The following is a 23,783-nucleotide window of genomic DNA, read 5'->3' as shown; positions in this document are numbered from 1 at the left end:
CTGCAACCTTCTTCTTCACAAGATTTTAATTTTCGGTGGATCACAAGTGTTGAGTGCGGAGGGGACAGAAAGGGAGAGAAGAAAGGAGAAAAGAAAGGTAAAGTCCAAGTTGGACAGGAAAGGTTTCGAGAGCAGATAGACACAAAGTTCTGGAGTAACTCAGCAGCTCAAGCAGCATCTCTGGAGAAAAAGCGTGGGTGATGTTTCAGGTCGTTGCCCTTCTTCATACCCGACCCGAAACGTTACACAGACTAGCACACATTGACAGGATCGAACCCAGGTTTCTAGTGCTGTAAGACAGCAACTCTATCACTGCTCCACTGTGCTGCCCACTGTTCCCTTTCCTTCTCTCCTACTCTGCCCCCTCTCCCTCTCTCTTCTGCTCTCTCTCTCTCTCTCTCTCCCCTCTTTTCTCTCTCCTGCTCCCCACTCTACATGTTTGCTATATTTAAGAGGGAGTTAGATGTGGCCCTTGTGGCTAAGGGGATCAGGGGGTATGGAGAGAAGGCAGGTACGGGATACTGAGTTGGATGATCAGACATGATCATATTGAATGGCGGTGCAGGCTCGAAGGGCCGAATGGCCTACTCCTGCACCTAATTTCTATGTTTCTATGTTTCTATCCCCCACTCCCAATTCCTCCATCTAAACTGCATCTGCATCTGCACCCAGGATGAGGTGTTCCAAACCAGGGCATCTGAGATGTCCTCATTCTTTAGGGAATGGGGGTTCCCTTCTTCGACTATAGATGAGGCTCCCACCAGGGTCTCCTCCATATCCCGTAACTCTGCTCTCACTACCCATCCCCCCACTCGTAACAAGGACAGAGTCCCCCTTGTCCTCACCTTCCACCCTACCAGCCGTCACATACAACAGATAATCCTCCGACATTTTCGCCACCTCCAACGGGATCCCACCACTGGCCACATCTTCCCATCTCCTCTCCTTTCGGCTTTCCGCAGAGACCGCTCCCTTCCGCAACTCCCTGGTCAATTTGTCTCTTCCCACCCAAACCACCCCTTCCACTGGTACTTTCCGTTACAACCACAGGAATACTACACTTGTTGCTTTACCTCCCCGCTCGACTCCATCCAAGGACCCAAGCAGTCTTCCCAGGTGAGGCAGAGGTCCAACTGGAACCTCCTCCAACCTCATCTATTGCAACTGCTGTTCTAGGTGTCAACTGTTCTACATCAATGAGACCAAGACTTGGCGATCGCTTCGCCCAACACCTCCGCTCAATTCGCATTAACCAACACGATCTCCGGTTGGCTCAGCACTTCAACTCCCCCTCCCATTCCAAATCCAACCTTTCTGTCCTGGGCCTCCTTTATGGCCAAAGTGAGTCCCACCGCAAATTGGAGGAGCAGCAGAAGAGTCTCGACCAGAAACTTCACCTATTCCTTCGCTCCATAGATGTTGCCTCACCCGCTGAGTTTCTCCAGCTTTTTGTCTACCTTCCATGTAAATCATGCTAGTTAACGGCAGTAAGATGCAGATAAGAAGATGCAGATAAGAACACAACCAGGCCCTAAGGGCAAAGCCAGTGCCAAGAATGTTAAACTGTGACCTGCACTGTCCGGGTGGTATTATGCAAGGAAGCAATTACTAGCAGAATGTGTGCATCTGGTGTTAAATAAGCTGTTTGCTTTCTCAAGCTGTGTTCTGCATTCTATGCTGACTTGTACACAAAGGTTACAGCCAACATGAACTCTCCGGTTTAAAGCAGCAATGGATTCTGATGAACAGCAACATCAGCCTAAGTGTTCTTGAGGGAGATAACATTGTGCTAATTAATCTTTCAGTCAGCACATATTAGTGTTTATCTTCTAAAGCTGCCGTTTACATTTATTAGGCACAGCCGGGGAACAGAGTTGTTTAGTGAATCCCCTGATGGGAATATAGTTTAGCATTCCCAATTTTCCAAGACTGCCTGGAGTCTCTAGGAATTAAATATTAATCTCCAGCACCCTGCTGCGAGAAAAATCATGAGAGCCTGAACAGAAAATGTATTTTTGTTACAAATAAAATGTTGCTACTACACAGGAGAATTACCAAGTTCTTCCTTCATTCCCATAGCTCCTGATTCCCCTGGAGTTCAAAATCCGTTGTTCCCAGTCATGGAATGTGCTAAAGTTCTAGTAGCAGAAGTAGGCCATTTGGCCCATCGTTTACTCTGCCATGCAATCATGATTGACCTATCCCTCCGTCTCAACCCCATTCTCTTGCCTTCTCCCCAAAACCCCTGACAAACTTACAGATCTAGAATCTGTCAAGCTCTGCCTTAAAAATATCCATTGGCTTGGACTCCACAGCTGTCTGCGGCAACGAATGGTCGTAGAACAAGAGACCAGCAGGAATCACAGAGCAGAAACAGTAAGAGAATGTCTCCCAGAACTCTCATTGGAGAGACAAAATGTGTAAGAAAGAACTGCAGGTGCAGGTTTAAACCGAAGAGTTAACTATCTAGTTAGATAAAGTCTAGTTGCAAAGACATGTTTGGATTTGGAGTGTGGGAGGAAACTGGAGCACCTGAGGAAAACCCAGTGGTCACAGGGAGAACGTACAAACTCCACACAGACAGCATCGAACCCGGTCTACTGCAGCGCCGTTGTGCAACCCAGTATTAGCTACTGTATGGGAGGATGAGGGTGACGAGGAAGAGGAAGAGGTGAAGGTTGTGGTACATTAAAATTTTTAATTTGTAACAGATAACCAACAAAACACAAACAGAGAATGTACCTGGAGACACAAGTAGCTGCAGATGTTGGAATCTCAAGCACCACACATAGTGCTGGTGGAACTCAGCAGGTCAGGCAACGGACAGATGACCTTTTGGGATGGGATGACCTTCTTCTGCCTGATTGGAATAATGTTGAGAAAGCTGGAAAAGGGTGGAGCAGGCAGGATAAAACTGGGTAAGTGAGTGGTGGAGATTGACATAAAATGCAGTGTCTCTGATGAAAAGGAAAGGTGATGAATCAGGTCAATTCTCTTCATCTGGGCTCAGACTGGAAAGGTGGAGCTCACGATGAGCCAACAATGGACCATTGTGGGCTCCACCTTTCCCTGGTTATTGATGCAACCTTTAGAGAGAGAATAGGTGCAGGAGTAGGCCATTTGACCCTTCAAGCCAGCACCACCATTCACTGTGATCATGGCTGATCATACACAATCAGTATCCCATTCCTGCCTTCTCCCCATATCCCTTGACACCACTATCTTTAAGAGCTCTTTCTAATTCTCTCTTGAAAGCACCAGGGAATAGGCATCCACTGCCTTCTGAGGCAGAGAATTCCACAGATTCACAACTCTCCGGGTGAAAAGGTTTTTCCTCATCTCCGTTCTAAATGGCCCACCCCTTATTCTTAAACTGTAGCCCCTGCCTGGTTCTGGACTCCCCCAACATCGGGAACATGTTTTCTGCCTCTAGCGTGTCCAATCCCTTAATAATCTTATATGTTTCAATAAGATATCCTTTCATCCTTCTAAATTCCAGTGTATACAAGCCCAGCCGCTCCATTCTATCAACATATGACAGTCCTGCCATCCCGGGAATTAACCTCGTGAACCTATGCTGCACTCCCTCAATAGAAATAATGTCCTTCCTCAAATTTGGAGACCGAAACTGCATACAATACTCCAGGTGTGGTCTCACCAGGGCCCTCTTTGCTCCTATACTCAACTCCTCTTGTTTTGAAGGCCAACATGTCATTAGCTTTCATCACTGCCTGCTGTATCTGCATGCTTGCTATCAATGACTGATGTACATGGATACTCAGATCTCGTTGTACTTCCCCTTTCCCTAACTTGACACATTCAGATAATAATCTGCCTTCCTGTTCTTGCCACCAAAATGAATTATCTCACATTTATCCACATTAAACTGCATCTTCCATGCATCTGCCCACTCACCCAACCTGTCCAAGTCACCCTGCATTCTTATAGGATCCTCCTCACAGTTCACACTGCCAGCCAGCTTTGTGTCATCTGCAAATCAGCTCTCAGTCCCTTTTTAATTTGTTCTGATCCTTTTCAAGCCCCTAGTTTCTCTCTCCCCTGACTCACAGTCAGAAGCAGGGTCTCGGTGGGCATGGACTCGGTGGGCCGAAGGGCCTGTTTCCATTTGCATCTCTCAAAAAAAATTAAAACTTTCTGATAAGAGGTTCCGGACCTGAAATATTAATTTCCTCATTACGCAGATGCTGCTTGACATTCAGAATGATTCAGACGTTGACTCAAGAAAAAAAGACTAACATAGAAACAGTGACTTCCAAGTACTAACATGACAATTTAGTCGGTACAATGAAAAAAAACACCAAATAGTGCCAGTGGGATTTGGAAGCACACATTCACCCTTGTTAAATTGACGTTCCATGGTGAGGCATTGCATTCTATTGTTAAACCTCCTTCTTTAAATCATCAACCTTAAATATTGCCAGTTGTTCCTGCACCACAATTTTTCATTATACCTTCAGAGTCAGGTTAATGTAAAACCCAGGGCACAACACACATCAGCTTTGTAGATAGCGATATGGACAACTCCACAATTTACAATGATGCATCCTTTCGTAGGTTATTAAACATGCCTCTCAGCCGTAATAAAGTTCACAGGATGCTCATGTCTGAAAGAATTTTTACCTTGCTCTGAGCTGATGTAGTCAACCTACCGGGTGAATAGTCAAGGCTTACAGGCTGTAAAGATATGTAAGTTCAGCATGGTAGTGCCGCGGTAGAGTTTGATGCCTTACAGTGCCAGAGACCCGGGTTTAATTCTGACTACGGGTACTGTTTGTATGGAGTTTGCATGTTCTCGAGGCGACCCTGTGGGTTTACCTCGGGTGTTCGGATATCCTCCCACACTCCAAAGACGTGCAGGTCTGTCGGTTGATTTAGCTTGGGTAAAAATTGTAAATTGTCCCTAGTGTGTAGGATAGTGCTAGTGCACAGGGATCGCTGGTCGGTGCGGAATCAGTGGGCTGAAGGGTCTGTTTCTGCGCTGTATTTCTAAAAATAAAACAAAAAAAAAACCCAAAAAAAGTAATAACAAGGAATTGCAGATGCCGGTTTATACCAAAGAAAGACACAATGTGCTGGAGTAACCCAGCGGGTCAGGCAACATCCCTGGATAAAATGGATAGGTGATGTTTCAGATTGGGACCCTTCTTCAGACCAGAGGAAATCTCTATGGAGTTTGCACATTCTCCCTGTGACCAAGTGGGTTTCCTCCGGGTGCTGCAGTTATCTCCCACATTCCAAAGAGACTTCACAGAAGCCAGGATGGGAAGAAGTATACTCTAGATAGGTGTGGGAGTCAGCAAATACTCAATCCCCTACTCTCAATTCCTTTGCCTCCGCCGCATCTGTGCCAAAGATGAGGTATTCCACACCAGGTCATTCTTTATGAAACGGGGGCTTCCATCTTCTATCATAGATTGCCCTCACATGTATCTCCTTGGTATCCCACATCTCCACTCTTGCTCCCCTCCCCCCGTTTGCAAAAGAGACTGTGTCCCCCTAGCCTTCACCTTTCACCCCATCTGCCATCGCATACAGTACATCATCCACCACTAGTCACGTCTTCCCATCTCCACCCCTTTCCACTTTCTGCAGAGGCCATTCTCTCCACAACTCCCTGGTTAACTCATCCCTTCCCAGCCAAACCACACCCTCACCAGGTTCAACTACAGGAGATGCAACACCTGTCCCTATACCTCCTCCCTCGCCTGCAACTAGGGATCCCAACAATCCTTTCAGGTGAGGCACTTGCACCTCCTCCAACCTTGTCTTCTGTATCCGCTGTTCCAGGTGTGGACTCCTATATATCGCGAGACAATGTGCAGACTGGGCAATTGTTTCACTAAACACCTTCGCTCAGTCCACCTTGGTCTTCGCAATCTCCCGTTGCCAAGCACTTTAACTCCCCCTCCCATTTCCATACTGACTTTTCAGTCCTGGGCCTCCTCCACTGTCAGAGTGAGGCCCAGCACAAATTGGAGGAACAGCAACTCATATTTCGCTTGGGCAGCTTACACCCCAGTGATATGAATATTAATTTCCCTAATTTCAAGTTACCCTTGGAATCCTTCCTTCTCCATCCCTCCTCCACCTTAGTCGTCCTGCTAGTTTCATTCTTCTTATCCCTTTGTTATCACCTCCTCTGCAGCCAACAATGGACCATTGTGGGCTCCTTGGTCAATGGTGTAGGCTCTGATTTCTGTACCTTTTCATACCTCTAGTTTCCCTCTCCCCTATTCATCAGTCTGAAGAAGGGTCTTGACCAAAAACGTCACTTTTCTCCAGAGTTGGTGCCTGACCCAATCAGTTACTCCAGCATTTTTGTGTCTATCTTTGGTGTAAACCAGCATCTGCAGACCCATCCTACACACTTGTTCTATTTTTCCATCCACTCACTACACACTAGGGGCAAACCTACAAACCCACACATGTGGGTGGAATCCGAAGGACCCGGATGAAACCCACGCGGTCACGAGAAGAGTGTGCAAACTCCACGCAGACAGCACCCAAGGTCAGATTTGACCCAGGGTCAATGGTGCTATGAGGCAGCGGCTCTGCCAGCAGTGCCACATATGATTTAGTATCAATGCTCCACACAGGGGCATATTTTAACAGTATGCAGAAAGTACTTCAAGATGCGTTGTAATTAAAATAAAGCGCTCCAAAGATCACCATCCCTAAACATTTTATTATCGTAAAATATGTTCCATGTTCCTTTGTGGTTAATAAAACAAAGAAATCTAATTCTCAGCCATCCACACAAAATTTAGTGGTAATAGCTGTATCTGTCTGCGACATGGTATAACAAGTCATTGGGCTAAACATGAATTCTCTTCTCATTACAAACTGAACAGCAAGATAAAGGGTTTATGGAAAAAATGTGTAACATATCTGCACTTCAAAGGCAACTATTGAGGCATGAACTCAATTGGACAGGCTTGCTATTAACAGGTCACACCAGTGAAGCAGCTATTTTCAATCACCCTCTGCTGTAATCTGTTGGAGCTGCAAGTCCAACAGTTGTGTTTCACTGCAGGGAGACTGCGAGGGATGACTCGGGTGTTGTCTGTACGGAGTTTGTATATTCTCCCTGTGTGACCGCGTATCCAGAAGCTCCCACACTCCAAATACATGCAGGTTTGTAGGTTAATTGATGTTGGTAAAATTGTAAATTGTCCTTAGTGTGTAGGATAGTGCTAGTGTACGAGGCTCGCTGGTCGCTGACCCATTCTTACAGATGAACGGTACATTGAATGGTAACATTGACCAGTACAGCACAGAAACAGTCCCTTCAGTCCACAATGTTCCACCCTGTTGTCTCCCCCTCTGTTCTGACCGGTCCTTCCATAAGCTCGGGTACTGTCCGATTCACCTCTACTCCATTGCGGACATTGTGACTTTGTGTTTGGCACTGATGCTCTTCTTCAATGCTGAGAACTATTTTCTACACTCTGTATCTTCCCCTTTATTCTAGCTGTGGTACTTTAGTTTGACTGGATTGTATTTATTTTTGGTAGTATCCTCAGGTTAGTTTATTGTCGCCTGTACCAAGACACGGTGAAAAGTTTTTGTTGCGTGCTAACCTGCCAGTGGAAAGACAACGCCTGATTATGATCTCTGATATGATTGACCAGCACGCAAAACAAAGCTTTTCACTGTGCCCCAGTACGCGTGACAATAATAAACCTAAACCTGCACCCAAACATAAACTAATGCCTGGGCCGAATGTGATGCCATTCTCCTCTGCCTGCACATGATCCTTATCCTTCCATTCTCTGCATGATATACATGCCTATGTAAAAGCCTCTTTAATGCCACCATCATATCTGCCTCCACTGCCACCCCTGGCAGCATGTCCCAGGCACCCACCTCCCTTTGTTTAAAAGAAGCTTGGCCCCTTTGTACTTTTCCCCTCTCCCCCTTAAAGTACTTCCGTCACTTTCATTTTTGGTGACCTGCATTCACGGTTTTAATTTTTCCTATGATCGGAAAAGTAAATAAAAGACAGAAGTGGTAGCATGTCTCATGTCTCGGTTCTGCTGTTAGGTTGTGAACTCACTGATGACACACCTCTACCACCTTCAAAAACAAATTACCAATTGACTGTTGGACCTGTGTTAAATGGTTAAAACACCTTTGATAATGTGTGACAGTAACTACCTAATATTACGCATCTATATTTTGATTAAACAAGCTCAGTTAAATTCTTGGTAGACACAAAATGCTGGAGTAACTCAGCGGGACAGGCAGCATCTCTGGAGAGAAGGAATGGGTGACGTTTCAGGTCGAGACCCTTCTTCAGACTGATGTCAGGCGAGTGGGTGTGACAGAGATAGAATGTCGTCGGAGACAGTAAGACTGGTGGGAGGACTAGGGAGGGGGAGGGGATGGAGAGAGAGGGAAAGCAAGGGCTATTTGAAGTTAGAGAAGTCAATGTTCATACTGCTGGGGTGTAAGCTACCCAAGCGAAATATGAGGTGCTGTTCCTCCAATTTGCGCTGGGCCTCACTCTAACAATGGAGGAGGCCCAGGAATGAAAGGTCAGATTGGGAATTGGAGGGGGAGTCAAAGTGCTGAGCAACCGGGAGATCAGGTAGGTTAAGGCGGACTGAGCAGAGGCGTTCAGCGAAACGATCGCCGAGCCTGCGCTTGAAGAATGCAAATAATTTTTTTTGTTAGGGAGGTGCAACCTTCTTTGGGGAACTGCTCCATCCAAGCAAGTAATTACAGAGAATTGTGGACGCAGCCAGACCATCGTACAAACCAACCTCCCTTCCATTCACTCCATCTACACCACGCTGCCTCTGCAAGGCCACCAGCATAATCAAGGACCAGTCGCACCCTGGCCACTCCGTCTTCTCCCCTCTCCCATCAGGCTAGAGGTACACATACTTACAGATTCAGGGATAGTTTCTTCCCAGCTGTTATCAGGCAACTGAATGATCCTATCACCAACGGGACAGAGATCCTATGATACTATCTACCTCACTGGAGACCCTCAGATTATCTTTAATCAGGCTCCACTGGACTTTATCTTGCATTGAACATTATTCCCTTTATCATGTATCTGTACACTGTGGATGGCTCAATAGTAATCATGTATTGTCTTTTTGCTGACTGGTTAGCACGCAACAAAAGCTTTTTACTTTACCTCGGTATGTGACAATAAACTAAACAAAACAAAAGTACATAGGGATTAGTAGCATAACATAGAATCCTGACATGTAGGAGATGCATGTACTCAGGGGATTAGATGAAGGAGATCTTGGAAGAAATACTGAGCTTAGCCAGTGCTGGAAAAATAATTTATAGCGTTGACAGCATGCAGCACTCAGCTACTAAATAAGTGGTGTACTAGGTTGTCATAGAGTCATAGATAGAGAGTCGTAGTCATATAGTGTGGAAACAGTCCCTTCGGCCTAATTTGCCCACACCGACCAACATGTCCCATCTACAATAGTCCCTTTGTTTGAATTTGGCCCATACCCCTCTAAACCTGGCCATAGAGGGTGGGGGTTTATGGAACGAGCTGCCGGAGGAGTTGAGGCAGGGACTATTGCAATGTTTATAAATCATTTAGATAGGTACATGGAGGATAGGACAGGTTTAGTGGGATATGGGCAAAAGGTGGGATTAGTGTAGATGGGACATGTTAGCTGATGTGGGCAAGTTGGGCCGAATGGCCTGTTTCCACACTGTATGACTATGACTCTAAATAATCAAAAGATGTGCTGCAGTAGGATTCTGGAACCAGCACTTTGTTGGAATTCCCCAGAGAAGACAATGCTACTGTTACATCTCAACTGTGTGCACACTCCTTCAATTTGTAGTCATTTATTATCATTTCTCCTGTAAGGTTTAACAAATCCATAATGCATACTAAAAGAAAATGTTATGGATTTTTTAAGTAATAATGAAAGGAAAATGTTTGTGAATGTTTCTTTGAGATGGCACATCTCCAAATTTTCCAGACCAAATGCATTCTTACAATTTCCTGGAATGATTTCATTTAAGTTCCAACCATGCTGTCCAGTTCCAGTGACCCAGGTTGAATCCTGACCATCAGTTGTGTTTGCATGTCCTCTTTGTTACTCCATGGGTTTTCTCCGTCATCAGTTTCCTCCCACACCCCTAGGGTCGGTCGGTAGTTCAATTGGTCACTGTAGGTTGTCTTTAGTGTGTTGTTAAATGGAGAAAGAATCAAAGGGGAGTTGAGGGGAATTGGAGAAAGAGAATCCATTGTGAGTTTACAGGATACTTTGAGTGGGAATTAAAGCAATGTGGTTCCTCTGCCAGAAAACAGCATGGACCTGATGGCTTGAATGGCCTCACAGTGTGCTGTAATAAGCAAATAACCCTCACTACTCACTTGCAAAAGAAAAATAAAACATTGCATGCAATTTAATCCAGGTCGTCATGCGAGATTGAGTACGTTCTTTGGCAGATTTATTCGCAAATCATAGACAAATAAAATAGTTTCACAACTGAATGAAAATGCCTTGTGGAATTCAATCGTGGGGCGGCACAGTGGTGCAGAGGTAGAGTTGCTGCCTTACAGCACCAGAGACCCGGGTTCGATCCCGAGTACAGGTGTTGTCTGTATGGAGTTTGTGCGTTCTCTCTGTGACTGCGTGGGTTTACTCTGGGTGCTCCAGTTTCCTCCAACACACCAAAGACGCCCAGGTTTGTAGGTTAATCGCCTTCCATGAATTGTAAATTGTCCCTAGATTATAGGATAGTGCTGGTGTACAGGGTGATCGCTGGTCTGCTCGGTGGGCCGAAGGGCCTGTTTTCACACCTGTCTCTGTCTCTGTCTCTCTCTAAACAGATGCAGCATGACCAGTCCTATTGCACGTTATTAAGAGGTTGAAACTACATAAAAGTTCAATTATGTTGAGAGGATATTTGTGAAGGAGTGTTAATTCAGTTTCTTTCTGATGACAAGCTCAATAATTGCTCTCAACTTGTTCCTTTAATTGCACGAGCACTTATTGATCTAAACAAGAAATAGTTGGGGAACAAAATTAGGGAGTGATAATTCATTTTTAAAGCAGGTTGATGATCATGACTGTTCGGGTTAAGTCTCTACAATTAGCCCTGAAGAGGCTGGTTAAAGTGTCTAACCTTAAAAGGGAAGAGTATCGAGTTTTGTAAGCAGCTGTACAATGCATACTAACCACCTATCTTTTCACACATTCAGCCAAATCTATAATTGCTTCTTAGCTTTTGTTCTCTTCCTACAATAATAAAAATGGATTCTTTATCCATTCTTAGTAGCATGGTTCAAGATTTAATATACTTAATGTAACTCAGTGATTTATAATATTCTTTCATCGGATGAAACCATGCATATCTTAGCTAAGTCACAGCGAGGAGAGGTCATGGTATGCTCTATTGTTCTTCTCCATTTTTGCAGGCAGTGGTTGGATTATTTGTGAAATGCATCTTCATGTGGGAATCTTTTGTTTGGTAATGTCTAACATTGGGAGCCATGTTTGACGTTCACTAATAAATCCAGCAAAGACATCAGGAGAAAACCTCTTGACCCAGAGAGTGAATGGGATGAAAAGTCCCAACCACACGTGCCGTCTGTGTGGAGTTTGCACATTCTCCCAGTGACTGCATGGGAATACTCCAGTTTTCCTCCTACACCCTATTTAATAAGAACCTGAGGGGCAACATTTTCACTCAGAGACTGGTGGATGTATGGAACGAGCTGCCAGAGGAAGTAGTTGAGCCAGGGACTGTAACATTTAAATGACGTGTACAGTGCATTCAGAAAGTAGTCAGATCCCTTCATTTTTCCACATTTCGTTATGTGACTGCCGTATTCAAAAATTGATTAAATTCATTTTTTTAATCATCAATCTACACACAATACCCCATAATAAAAAAAGCGAAAACAGGTGTTTAGAAATTTTTGCAAAGTAATTAAATATAAATAACTGAAATATCACATTTACAATTTCAAACCCTTTACTCAGTACTTTGTTGAGGCACCTTTGGCAGCAATTACAGCCTCAAGTCTTCTTGGGTATGACGCTACAAGCTTGGCACACCTGAATTTGGGTAATTTCTCCCATTCTTCTCTGCAGGTCCTCAAAAGCTCTCAGGTTGGATGGTAGCGTCGATGCACAGCTATTTTCAGGTCCCTCCAGAGATGTTTGATTGGGTTCAAGTCCAGGCTCTGGCTGGGCCACTCAAGGACATTCACAGACTTGTCACAAAGCCACTCCTGCATTGTCTTGGCTGTGTGCTTAGGGTCATTGTCCTGTTGGAAGGTGAACCTCCGCCCCAGTCTGGGGTCCAGAACGCTCTGCAGCATGTTTTCATCACGGATCTCTCTGTACTTTGCTCTGTTTATCTTTTCCTCGATCTTGACTAGTCTCCCAGTTCCTGCCACTGAAAAACATCCCCACAGTATGATTCTGCCACCACCATGCTTCACCGTAGGTATGGTATTGGCCAGGTGATGAGCGGTGCCTGGTATCCTCCAGACATGACGTTTGACACAGTTCAATCAGACCAGAGAATCTTGTTTCTCATGCCTTTGACAAATTCCAAGCGGGCTGTCATGTGCCATTTACTGAGGAGTGGCTTCCGTATGGCCACTCTACCATAATGGCCTGATTGGTGGAGTGCTGCAGATATAGTTGTCCTTCTGGACGGTACTCCCATCTCCACAGAGGAACTCTGGGGCTCTGTCAGAGTGACCATCGGGTTCTTGGTCACCTTCCTGACTAAGGCCTTTCTCAAGGCCTTTCTCCCCCGATTGCTCAGTTTGGCCGGGCGGCCAGCTCTGTGAAGAGTCCTGGTGGTTCCATTTAAGATGACGGAGGCCACTGTGCTCCTCGGGACCTGCAATGCTGCAGAAATTGTTTTATACTCCTCCCTAGACCTGTGTCTCGTCACAATCCTGTCTCGGAGGTCTACGGCCAATTCCTTCATCTTCATGACTTGGTTTTTGCCCTGACATGCACTGTCAACTGCGGGACCTTATATAGACAGGTGTGAGCCTTTCCAAATCATGTCCAATTAATTTAATTTACCGCTGGTGGACTCCAATCAAGTTGTAGAAACATCTGAAGGATCATCAATGGAAACAGGATGAACCTCAGCTCTATTTTGAGTCTTAGCAAAGGGTCTGAATACTTATGTAAATGTAATATTTTAGTTAGTTATTTTTAATTACTTTTCAAAAATTTCTAAACACCCGTTTTCGCTTCTTCATTCTGGGGTATTGTATGTGGATTGATGATAAAAAAATGAATATAATCCATTTTAAAATAAGGCTATAATGTAACAAAATGTGGAAAAATATGAAGGGGTCTGAATACTTTTGGAATGCACTGTACATGGGTGGGAAAGGCTTAGAGGAATATGGGCCAAATAATGATAGATTAGACTACTTAGATGGGGCATCTTGGTCAGCATGGACAAATTGTGCCAAAGGACCTGTTTCTATGCTATATAAAACTATGACACCCTAAAGAAGTGCAGGTTGGTATAATTATAAGCTGTCCTCAGTGCCCAGCTGGGTACAATCTCGAGGGATGTTTGGTGGCAATGTGGGCTGAATGAAATAGGTGCATGATAGTAGTTACGGAGTCAATGGCCAAAGATGTCTGATGACCACAGTGGATAAATCTGTGACCTTTATCGCAAAGGAAATGGAGTTTAAAAATAGTGAGGTAGAGTTGCAACAATTTCTGGTGAGACGTCCCCTTGAATACTGCACACAGTGGTCCCCTTACCAAACAAAAAGGTACAGTAACAATGGCAGCATTATGATGGAGATACCCAAGGCTCGTTCCTGGGATGATAGTCATCCCACCAAGAAGAAAAAAAATGGTTGTACTGTTATTCCTTAGAGTTTAGAAGAATGAGGGGTGACCTTGTTGAAAGATATACAGTAAAATTTTAAGGGAGATACAAGGAAATGCAGAAGGGTGGCAAAGTGGTAGAGCTGCTGCCTCATTAGGTCCTAAGGAGTAGGAGTAGAATTAGGCCATTTGGCCCATCAAGTCTACTCCGCCATTCAATCATGGCTGATCTATATCTTCCTCCTAACCCCATCTCCTGCCTTTTCCCCATAACCTCTGACACCTGTACTAATCAAGAATCTATATTTATCTGCTTTAAAAATATCCACTGACTTGGCTTCAACAGCATTCTATGGTAAAGACTTCCACAGATTCACCACCCTGTGACTAAAACAATTTCTCCTCATCTCCTTCCCAAAAGAACATCCTTTAATTCTGAGGCTATGACCTCTGGTCCTAGACTCTCCCACTAGTGACACATCCACTCTGGCACCAGAAAGCCCGTTTTTGATGCTGACCTTGGGTGCTGTCTGTCTGGAGTTTGCACGTTCTCCCTACGCTTCGGTTTCCTTCCATATCCCAAAAACGTGCGGTTTATAGGTTAATTGCCTGTGTAAATTTTCCCCTGAAGTGTAGTGTGTGGATGAGAAAGTGAGATAATAGGACTAGTCCGAGCTATAATCCATGAGACATAGGAGCTGGATTAGACCTTTCAGCCGTGTGGTCTCGGTGGGCCGATGGGGTCCATTTCAATGCCATATCAACAAACTAAAAGCGTGTGAAGATGGATCTCAACCCAAAATGTTCTCCATAGATGTTGCCTCACCCACTGAATTTCTCCAGCACATTGTGGTTTGCTCAGAAATTCTAAGGAGCCCTACAGGGTGGATGTTAGGATGATTTTATTGTGGGAGAGCCTTGAAAGTTGGGATGCAATAAAGGGCAGGTCATTTAAACCCAAGGGACATAGAAATGTCTTCATTCGCAATTCAGTATAGTTTAGAGATACAGCATGAAAACTGGTCCTTTGGCCCATCGAGTCCACACAGACCATCAATCACCCTTACACACTAGTTCTATGCCATCCCACTTTATACACTGGAGACAATTTGCAGAGGCCAATTAACCTACAAGCCCATGCTCAAGAAATTCCTCCTCATCTCCTTTCTAAAGGTACATCCTTTTACTCTGAGGCTATGGTCTCTAGTCAAAACATCCTCTCCACGTCCACCCTATCCAGGCCTTTCACTTTCCGATAAGTTTCAATGAGGTCCCCCCTCATTCTTCTAAATTCCAGCAGGTACAGGCCCCAGTGCTGTCAAACGCTCATCATATGTTAACCCAAACATTCTTGGGGTCATTCTTGTAAACTTCCTCTGGACCTTCTCCAAAGCCAGCACATCCTTCCTCAGAAACGGTGCCCAAAGCTGCTGTGGTCTTGAAGATCCCTGCATTGGTTATCCACAAATATAAAATAACTCAATAACCTGAGCTCCAGAATGTTGTACTTTTGAATGAAATAATTTGCATGACTCACCCACGTTATCAGCAGCATTATTTTGTTGCCACTATTAGTGTTTCATTTCCCCAACAGCGACGACAGGACTTTATTACCACCTGTCTATCCACATGACGGAAATGCAGTGGCTTGGGTTATTAAACTCTTGTGTGAGCAGTGATCTGTAAATATATTCTTGCAATGTGCGAATACTGCCTGCTCGATATACAAGTGAGCTGCCTGCAGGAATATCAAACGTGGAAAGGATGTCAACTGAGACTACAGATCCTCAGAACAACTTCTCCCTCGTCACAAGAGTCTCTTGCCCAGAGTGGGGGAAATGAGAACCAGAGGGCATTGTTTTAATGTGAAGGGGGAAAGATTTAATAGGAAGCCAAGGCAGGTGTATGGAATGAGGTGTCAGAGGAGGTAGTTGAGGCAGGGACTATCACAACGTTTAAGACAAATTTACACAGGAATATGGTTAGGATAATTTTAGAGGGATATTGGTCCAAAATGCAAGCAAGTCAGAATAATGTATATGGGACATGTCGATCAATGTGGGCAATGTGGACTCTATGAATCACTGTGACATGCAAATGGAGTCTTGCATGTTAGACACCAAATGTTGGAGTAACTCAACGGGTCAGGCAGCATTGATTGGGTACCACTGCTGATGTTCGATTTCATCTTCAGTGCCATCTGCAGTTTGTGGAATAGTCATAAATTAACGCAGCTCAGAAATAGAGCCTTCGACCCATCAAGTGTGCAGCGACCATTAATTTACACCAATGTTAGATTAATCCCCAAAACATTCACAAACGTGCTGGAGAATATAGATGTTTCAGATCGAAACCCTTCTTCAATGGTTCAATGGTGCTTCATTTGTCACATGTGCAACTGCAGAGTGGAATTCCTTTTGTTACTCATGCCAGTGCCGCCATATTTTAGAGCCAAGTTCGGTCCGAACTGACCTGAAACGTCAGCGGTTCTGTAGAAGAATCCCGACCCAAAACGCCATCTATCCAGGTTCTCCAAAGATGCTGCCTAACCTGCTGAGTTACTTCAGCACTTTGTGTATTTTTTTCCATAAACCAGCATCTGCAGTTTTTAACTTTTACTTTTAGAGATACGGCGTGGAAACAGGCCCTTAGGGCCCACTGAGTCCGCACCAAGCAGTGATCCCCGCACATTAACACTATCCTACACACACTATGGACTATTTTACACATTCACCAAGCCAATTAACCTGCATACCTGTACATCTTTGAAGCGTGGGTGGAAGCCGAAGATCTCAGAGAAAACCCACGCGGTCAAGGGAGAAAGTACAAACTCCATACAGACAGCACCCGTGGTCGGGATTGAACTAGGGTCCCTGGTGCTGCGGCCCGACTCGGGGCTATGGCGGCGTTCCGGTGTCTGAGGTGGCGTTCTGGCGGCGGAGACCTGAATCCGGGCTCGGCCGCGGGCCAGTGGACGACATCGTCGGGAGCTCGCAGGTCACAGGTGGGTGACCTGTTTTTACGGAGCTCTCGCGGCAACAGCTGCGTCCGCTGGACTGGAGGGCGGCATCTTCGACAGCTTCGACTACCCCGGGCCGCGGAGCTTGAACCGGCCTCTTCGCGGAGCTCGGTTGAGCCGTGGGACTGACTTACCATCGCCCGGTGGGGTAACAACATCGGAGGCCTGGATCGCCTCAGCGCAGAGGGAGAACAAGGAGGGAAGAGACAGAGACTTTAAGACTTTTGCCTCCATCACAGTGAGGAGATGCCTGGTGAACTCACTGTGGTGGATGTTAATTTGTGTTTATTGGGTGTTTTGTTATTTATTATTATATGTATGGCTGCGGGCAACAAAATTCCGTTCAGACCGAAAGGTCTGAATGACAACTAAAGGAATCTAATCTAATGTAATCTAATCTATCTAAGCACTGTAAGGCCGCAACTCTACCGCTGTGCCACTGTGGCTGCCCGTTCACGTTGATATTTCTCATGTCTTACATTAATCCCACCTTTGTTTTATTCTCCCCACGTTCTCCTCAATTCCTCCACATCTCCACTTCTAAACGGTGCGTCCTTTATTCTGCGGCTGTGCACTCTAGACCTTGACTCTCCCACAACTGGACACACTCCTGTCCAAATTGTGTTGTCCAAAACTCCACTGGGCTGGAGGGTGGTCATTGATTTGAGCCAAACATCAGCCGCTGTGGAAGTTCAACTACTTGTTGGAGCTCTGCGATCGTGAAGCTCACCTAATTGGAATAGATCAGGTAAATGCACAAAATCTTTTGCCCAGTGTAGGGTGATCGAGAGCCAAAGGACATAGATTTAAGATGAGGGGGAGAGATTTAACTGGAAAACTGAGAGGTGACATTTTTTACACTGAGGGTGGGAGGTATAAGGAACGAGCTGCCGGAGGAGGTAGTTGAGGCAGGTACTATTGCAACGTTTAGGAAACATTTAGATGGGTACATGGATAGGACAGGCTTAGAAGGAAATGGGCCAAACGCAGGCAAGTGCAGGGCTGCCATCTCTCACGCTTTGAGCGTGAGACTCACGCCCTCAAGCAAACTCTCACGCCCTCACGCTGATCAGAAATTTCTCACGCTCTGTGGTGAGAAATTCTGTGATCAACGAAAATTTCAAAACTCGGATAAACTGCATGGTCCGCGGGTGTTGGAGAGCCGGGGCTGAGGGAGGGATGGGAGCAGAACCAGCGGCGGGAACAGAGGCGGGGAGCCGGGACTGGCAAATGTTTGTCGGGGCTGACGAGTCGCCCGCTACAGCTCCGGCCATCGAGCAGCTCCAGTGCGGGAATCCCGGGCCGACGGAGGCGCCCAGGTGACCGGCATGGATCAGGCTGCGGCTCGGTGCATCGTGGAGGACAACCAGTGGCTGCTGGAAGTAAGTACCAAGCACTGGGTAGAAACGGTGGAAGATAGTGGACTTCAAATGGGGGTGGTTGGAGAAAGCATCCTGCTTGCCTGCCAGATTTTCACTTACTGTAACTGCAGGAAAAATGTTCCCGATGTTGGGGGCGTTCAGAACCATGGGTCACAGTTTAAGAATAAAGGGGGGGGGGGGGGGCAGTTAGGACTGAGATGAGGACAAACTTTCTTCACGTAGAGAGTTGTGAATCTGTGGTATTCTCTGCCACAGAAGGCAGTGCAGGCCAATTCACTGGATGTTTTCAAGAGAGAGTTACATTTAGTTCTTGGGGCTAATGACATCAAGGGATATGGGGAAATAACAGGAAAGAGGTACTGATTTTAGATGAATAGCCATGATCATATTGAATGGCAGTGCTGGCTCGAAGGGCCGATGGCCTACTCCTGCATCTATTTTCTATGTTTCTATGCTTGAGTATATGGCAATAAAACTTGATCACTTGATTTTGAAGCATTCATGCATGCTGGAGGCATAATGTAGTCATACATGTGAAAACAGGCCCTTCGGCACAACTTGCCCACACCTGCCAACATGTCCCAGCTATGCCACCTGCTTATGGTCCATACCTCTAACTTTTTCTTAAATGTTGGGATGGTCCCTGCCTCAACTACCTCCTCTGGCAGCTTGTTCCATCACCCTTTGTGTGGATAAAGTTATCCCTTAAAAAGTTACCTCTTAAAAATACTTCATACAAAAAACATTGAAATAGTAAGATTAAACGAGAACTTACCAGTTTGAAGTTTGATCTGTATTTTATGAGGAGTTACGATGAGGGATTTCGTGAAGAAGCCCGCTTCCACGCATGCGTGTCATACTTCAAAGCAGCGGTGTGAGGTCACAGAAACCTATAATGATCTAACATAGTAAGATTATCAAAGAGATACCAGTTTTTGATATGATCATAAGAGGGTGGGAGCGGAGGGCACGAAATCCCTCATCGTAACTCCTCATAAAATACAGATCAAACTTCAAACTGGTAAGTTCTCGTTTAATCTTACTATTTTACTTCGGAGTCACGTGAGTGACTTCGTGAAGATTTCAAAGCTCTGTGACCTCATGCCCGTGGAACGAGTCCATGCTTCACAACTGCCTTGGGTATTGGGAGAGAGCATCATTAGTAGTTTTAAAACACAATTATACAAAGAGTTGTGTGGTATAACGAAAAAAATATATAACATTTTTTAAAATTTGAGAATCATAACCCTGTAACCTATCGGCCAAAATATTTTGTTGAACCTAAAATGTTTTCTTAATACAATGATGGCTCCAAATTAACTGGTTTATTATACAACCTGTGGAAAAACCCTTTTTTAAAATGACCCTCCTGCCATTCTGAGGATTTGGTCTGTGGGTACCTGTATAATATTGCTGCGGATGTTGCTGCAGTCCTGGTGGAATGAGAGTTGAAACATCAGTGTCTATTCCTGCCATTTTTAGGACCTATTTTAGCCATCTTGAAATAGTTTGAGTCGTGACCCTATCATGCAGTTTCTTGTAAGAGATAAACCACTCCATACTCTGACCTCGAATGTTCTGAGTATATGCTATGTATTGTTAGATGTGTCTTGTTATACACAGTCGTTTGCCATATGGGTGTACCATAAAATCAAACCCTAGACCCGAGGAACCCGATCTGTTTTCTTTTATTAAATCCTGTATGACAACACCAGTTTCTCGGTGAGATGATCAGGGAGTCCAGGCTCAGTTTGCTTAATGGCTGGACTTGTTGTGCGGTAAATAACACCATGAGCATAACCATCTTCCTGGTCTGTTACTGAGGTGACAACGCTGTTATGAGCTACAAGCTCCTCAGCATGTTGAGAAAACGACACCCATGTCCCAGATTTCGGAGTACCTGGTTAGCTTACCAGGGGTGCGTTCCCACCGCGTGCCGTTCCGATCCTTGTGATAGGTAATTGGAGAGTGCACTTGGGGCACTATTGATGGCACTGTAGCTCCATCGATTATCCTAATGGAGGCTTGTTAAAATTCCAATACGGCCAGAATGTTCTTGGCCTTTTGGTCGAGATTGTTGTCCAAGCAGTATATGCCCCATTTCTTGATGTGTCCAAGGTACTGCTTCCGTGTTGACAGTCTTAGTGCAGATGAGATGAGATTCATCGTCCTGTCTGACAGTGTAGTGGGTCTGTTAGACTCTACAAATCAATAAATCCAAAGTGTTATGGCATGGATGACTGCCTCCAGTCACTGGATAAATCAATAATTTTTTGGCAATGTTCATAGGGAACATGGTTCTAACACCATCCCCTGTAAGACTGAAATACCATGATTGAGAAAGTCAGTCGGGTACTCTGAAAATTCCAGATGCCGAGTGTGGTTGAATTTTCCCTAATACCCCAATGATGGGTCCGAACGGGGGAAACCTCACCCTATGGCTTATTTACATAACAATGCCAAGCTGGTTTACGAATTTTAGTACATAATATTGGGGCTAATGATTGCCCCTTTTGTAAGCTCTATATTGCCAAAGTTCCTCTATTGAGTCAATGCCTGCCATATAGAAACCCGCAACTGACACCAAGTCTTTATGAATAATAAGAGCATCCATCCTAAAATGAATATCTAGAACAAATGTGTTTAGGGTTAAAATCAATGATAATCCTGCAACCCTACTCTATCTTATTTTTAATAAATATGTTCAATCCCATCTTTTGTGTACAATTCTTGTAGCACCATGTGGGTTTTAGATTGTTTGGTTTATGTAAGGACAAATTGCCCTTCTGGTGTATGATGTACTGTGGTTAATGGGATGAGAAAAACCCTATCAGATAACCCTGAATACTGCTGAGATTATATGAATCTGTAGTGATTATATACCATACATAACTATAGTGTTGCAACCTCCCCTACCCTCGTAGGTCCCTATTTAACAGAAGAAACCCCACCCACCTACCTCCATGGTTACCGGTGGTTTGTTATTTCCTTGTTTTTTTTTGTTTTTTTTTTTGTTTTTTTTTTTTTGAAAATAAGGTTCTGGTTTAATATTTCTTGTTCGGGGTTGTGTGGGAGGTTGAGGCTTCCGCATCTTCCAGGGTGGCCGCCCTGGCCATACCCTAAAACGGATCCTGCAAGTTATATTGATTTCTGACACTGCTACTGGTATGAGCCACATTTTGTATGGCCTTGCCTGTGGCTGGTATCATGCTCCAAAATAGGCCCTAGCGCTGGCCTTGATGAGCCCCAGTGTCTTAGCTTAGTCCACACACGGTTCTTTATTTGCAAATGGTAGCATTTTTGGGGTCCTAGTGCTGGCTGAATGGCCGCCTTCCACGTGTAGTTCAGGTCATATTGCATATTATTAAACAGATCTAGTGCGTCTTGATGGTCTTTGGTTACCTACGTTTAGTCCAGGGTGCTGGTGTATGCTATGATGCCTTCCGTCAATCCCTTGAAGGTTCTCTGGATCTTGAGGTCCTGGTTCGTCCATATGCTGCCAAATGCATTGGATTACACTGGGCACCTGTAATGCCTCACCGTTGCCAGGTGGCAGATGTCTGGCCAGTGTTTGTAAATTTTTCTTGTTGGCGTATGTGGCCAGACATATAGTAATACTATTGCCATCCTGGATCCAAGTCTACCCATGTTTGACTTGGCTAAAGTAATCAGCCACCATGTCCCGCAGCGTCCCTGCTGTGTTAGGATCATGGGACGCTGTATTACCAGGCTCTGGCCCATCAGGGTCCTGCCTACTCTTTTTTATAGAGTTAGAGATCTCTAGGGTCCCACACGGGGTACCCATGTGGGGCTTAACTGCCCACTTGTCTTTTGTTCTGCGGACCCCTCTTGCAAGTCAACCCAGAACTGACCCACAGTGCTCCCCTCTGATGGGGTAGAAGCATTGTGCAGCCCTCAAAGAGGTACTGCTGTGGTTTTATCACATTGGAGCAAGGCTCCATACACCGCTTCTTCCCGCTCCAGCCCTCTCGGGCGCTGGTTGCCGGCGGTTTTATGCAAAGTCGGACCCTTCTGAGTCCACTACCTTGTTTGATTTGTGTCTAGCCTACCGCTCGGTCACATGGATCTGGCCGGTGCGGGGCTGACATCGGGCACAGCTGATCCCACTACGGTTGATCCAAGTGCCGCTGGCTGCTGCTGGCTGCCCGCTGTTCCATGGTCCTCCTTCTCCAGTTTTGTCCTTCCTTCCGTGAAGTGGATATGGCCGGTGTGGAGGATAACTGGCACAGCTGCTTCCATCTATTCCTTTAACCTGGCTTGAACGCTCTCAGCACTCCTGGCTGCTCCTTTATCTAAGACCCCTGGGACCCACCCCCGTACTGACGGTACTGGTCCCTTATGGTCGTTGCAGCCGGTCAACCCCACTCTAATGCCCTCAATTCTGGGCACTCCTACTTATATGGTCCTTAGATAAGGGACATATAAGACATTAAAACTGATGATAACAGCTACTATAGTTTTTATATAATATATATAGTCCCTAGATAAGGGGTGTATCAGATATTAAACTGATAAGAACAGATACTACACTTGATCTTAGCCAAAAAAAAAACCCGAGAAGCGATTATTGTAACTAAAACCCCGCTGGGACCGATCCTGGTACTCACATACTGGTCCCTTGTAGTAGATTGCAGCCAGTCAACTGCAAAGTCCTTTGCTGCCGAGAAATGACTTTCTCACCATGCTGGAGCGAAGTTGGGCACAGGTGTTTTTCCCTCTCCGGGAACCGATGTGCCCATGCTGCTCCTGCCGTTGCCAGCCCCTCACGAAGTGCCAGCTGCCACTGCTGCTGCCGCTGTCTGTGCTCCTGCAGCTGCCGGCTGCCACTGCTGCTGCCGCTGCCGCTGCTGCTGCTACTGCTGCTGCTGCCGCTCCTCCGCGGTTCTCCCGCCGGCCTTCTGCACCTTACATGGACCTGGTCCATGTCTGCACCTAGAAAGGTAAGTTGAAGGAAAACGCAGGGTCTCTTACCTGCTGTTCCCGACTTTCCTTCTCCCGCCGGTGACCGTCGTTCCCTGTGTCGGGTTCGAGCCGCTTGGACCGACCCCGGTGTTCACGGGCCTGGTCCTTCGCGGCAGTTCCGCAGCCGGTAACCCCGGCTGTTCCTATGGATCCCCTGCCCCTTACCTTGTGAACAAGGTTTTCAGCCCGAACGTCCCGTTCCGACTCCATAAGTGCCGCTGCACTCGCTGAGCGTTTCGAGCCCCGGTACCGCTGGTCCGAGCTGTCTGTCCCGCAGCCTCTGCGCTGGCTGCTACCGACTGCTCCCAAGCCAGTCTCGTTTGAGACTGGCATAGGGACCTTTTTTACTTTGCTTCCCGCCCGGCCGAGAGGTGAATTTTGCCGGTGCGGGAGCAAAGTCGGGCTCAGGTTGTTCCCCCCCCAGGGAAACTCGTGCTGTTGCTGCTGCTGGCTGCTCGCCCTCCACGGGTCTCCCCGCCGGCTTTCCGCAGCCACCTAAAAGTAAGTAGAAAAAAGGAACGCAGAGTCGCTTACCTGCTGTTCCCGACTTTCAAATCT

At 45.8% G+C, this 23,783-nt stretch overlaps 1 protein-coding gene and 1 pseudogene across 6 annotated transcripts in view; one reads left to right on the top strand and one right to left on the bottom strand.

The window, feature by feature from the left end:
* Positions 1-23,783, top strand: part of LOC129704093 (VPS10 domain-containing receptor SorCS1-like) — a 678,236-nt gene that overhangs the window by 284,898 nt on the left and 369,555 nt on the right. The window lies entirely within an intron of this gene.
* On the bottom strand, positions 22,716-22,828 carry LOC129704401 (U2 spliceosomal RNA; annotated as a pseudogene).

The sequence above is a fragment of the Leucoraja erinacea genome, chromosome 15, assembly GCF_028641065.1.
Source record: "Leucoraja erinacea ecotype New England chromosome 15, Leri_hhj_1, whole genome shotgun sequence".
NCBI lineage: Eukaryota > Metazoa > Chordata > Chondrichthyes > Rajiformes > Rajidae > Leucoraja > Leucoraja erinaceus.
This window is presented reverse-complemented; position numbering and strand designations above follow the sequence as displayed.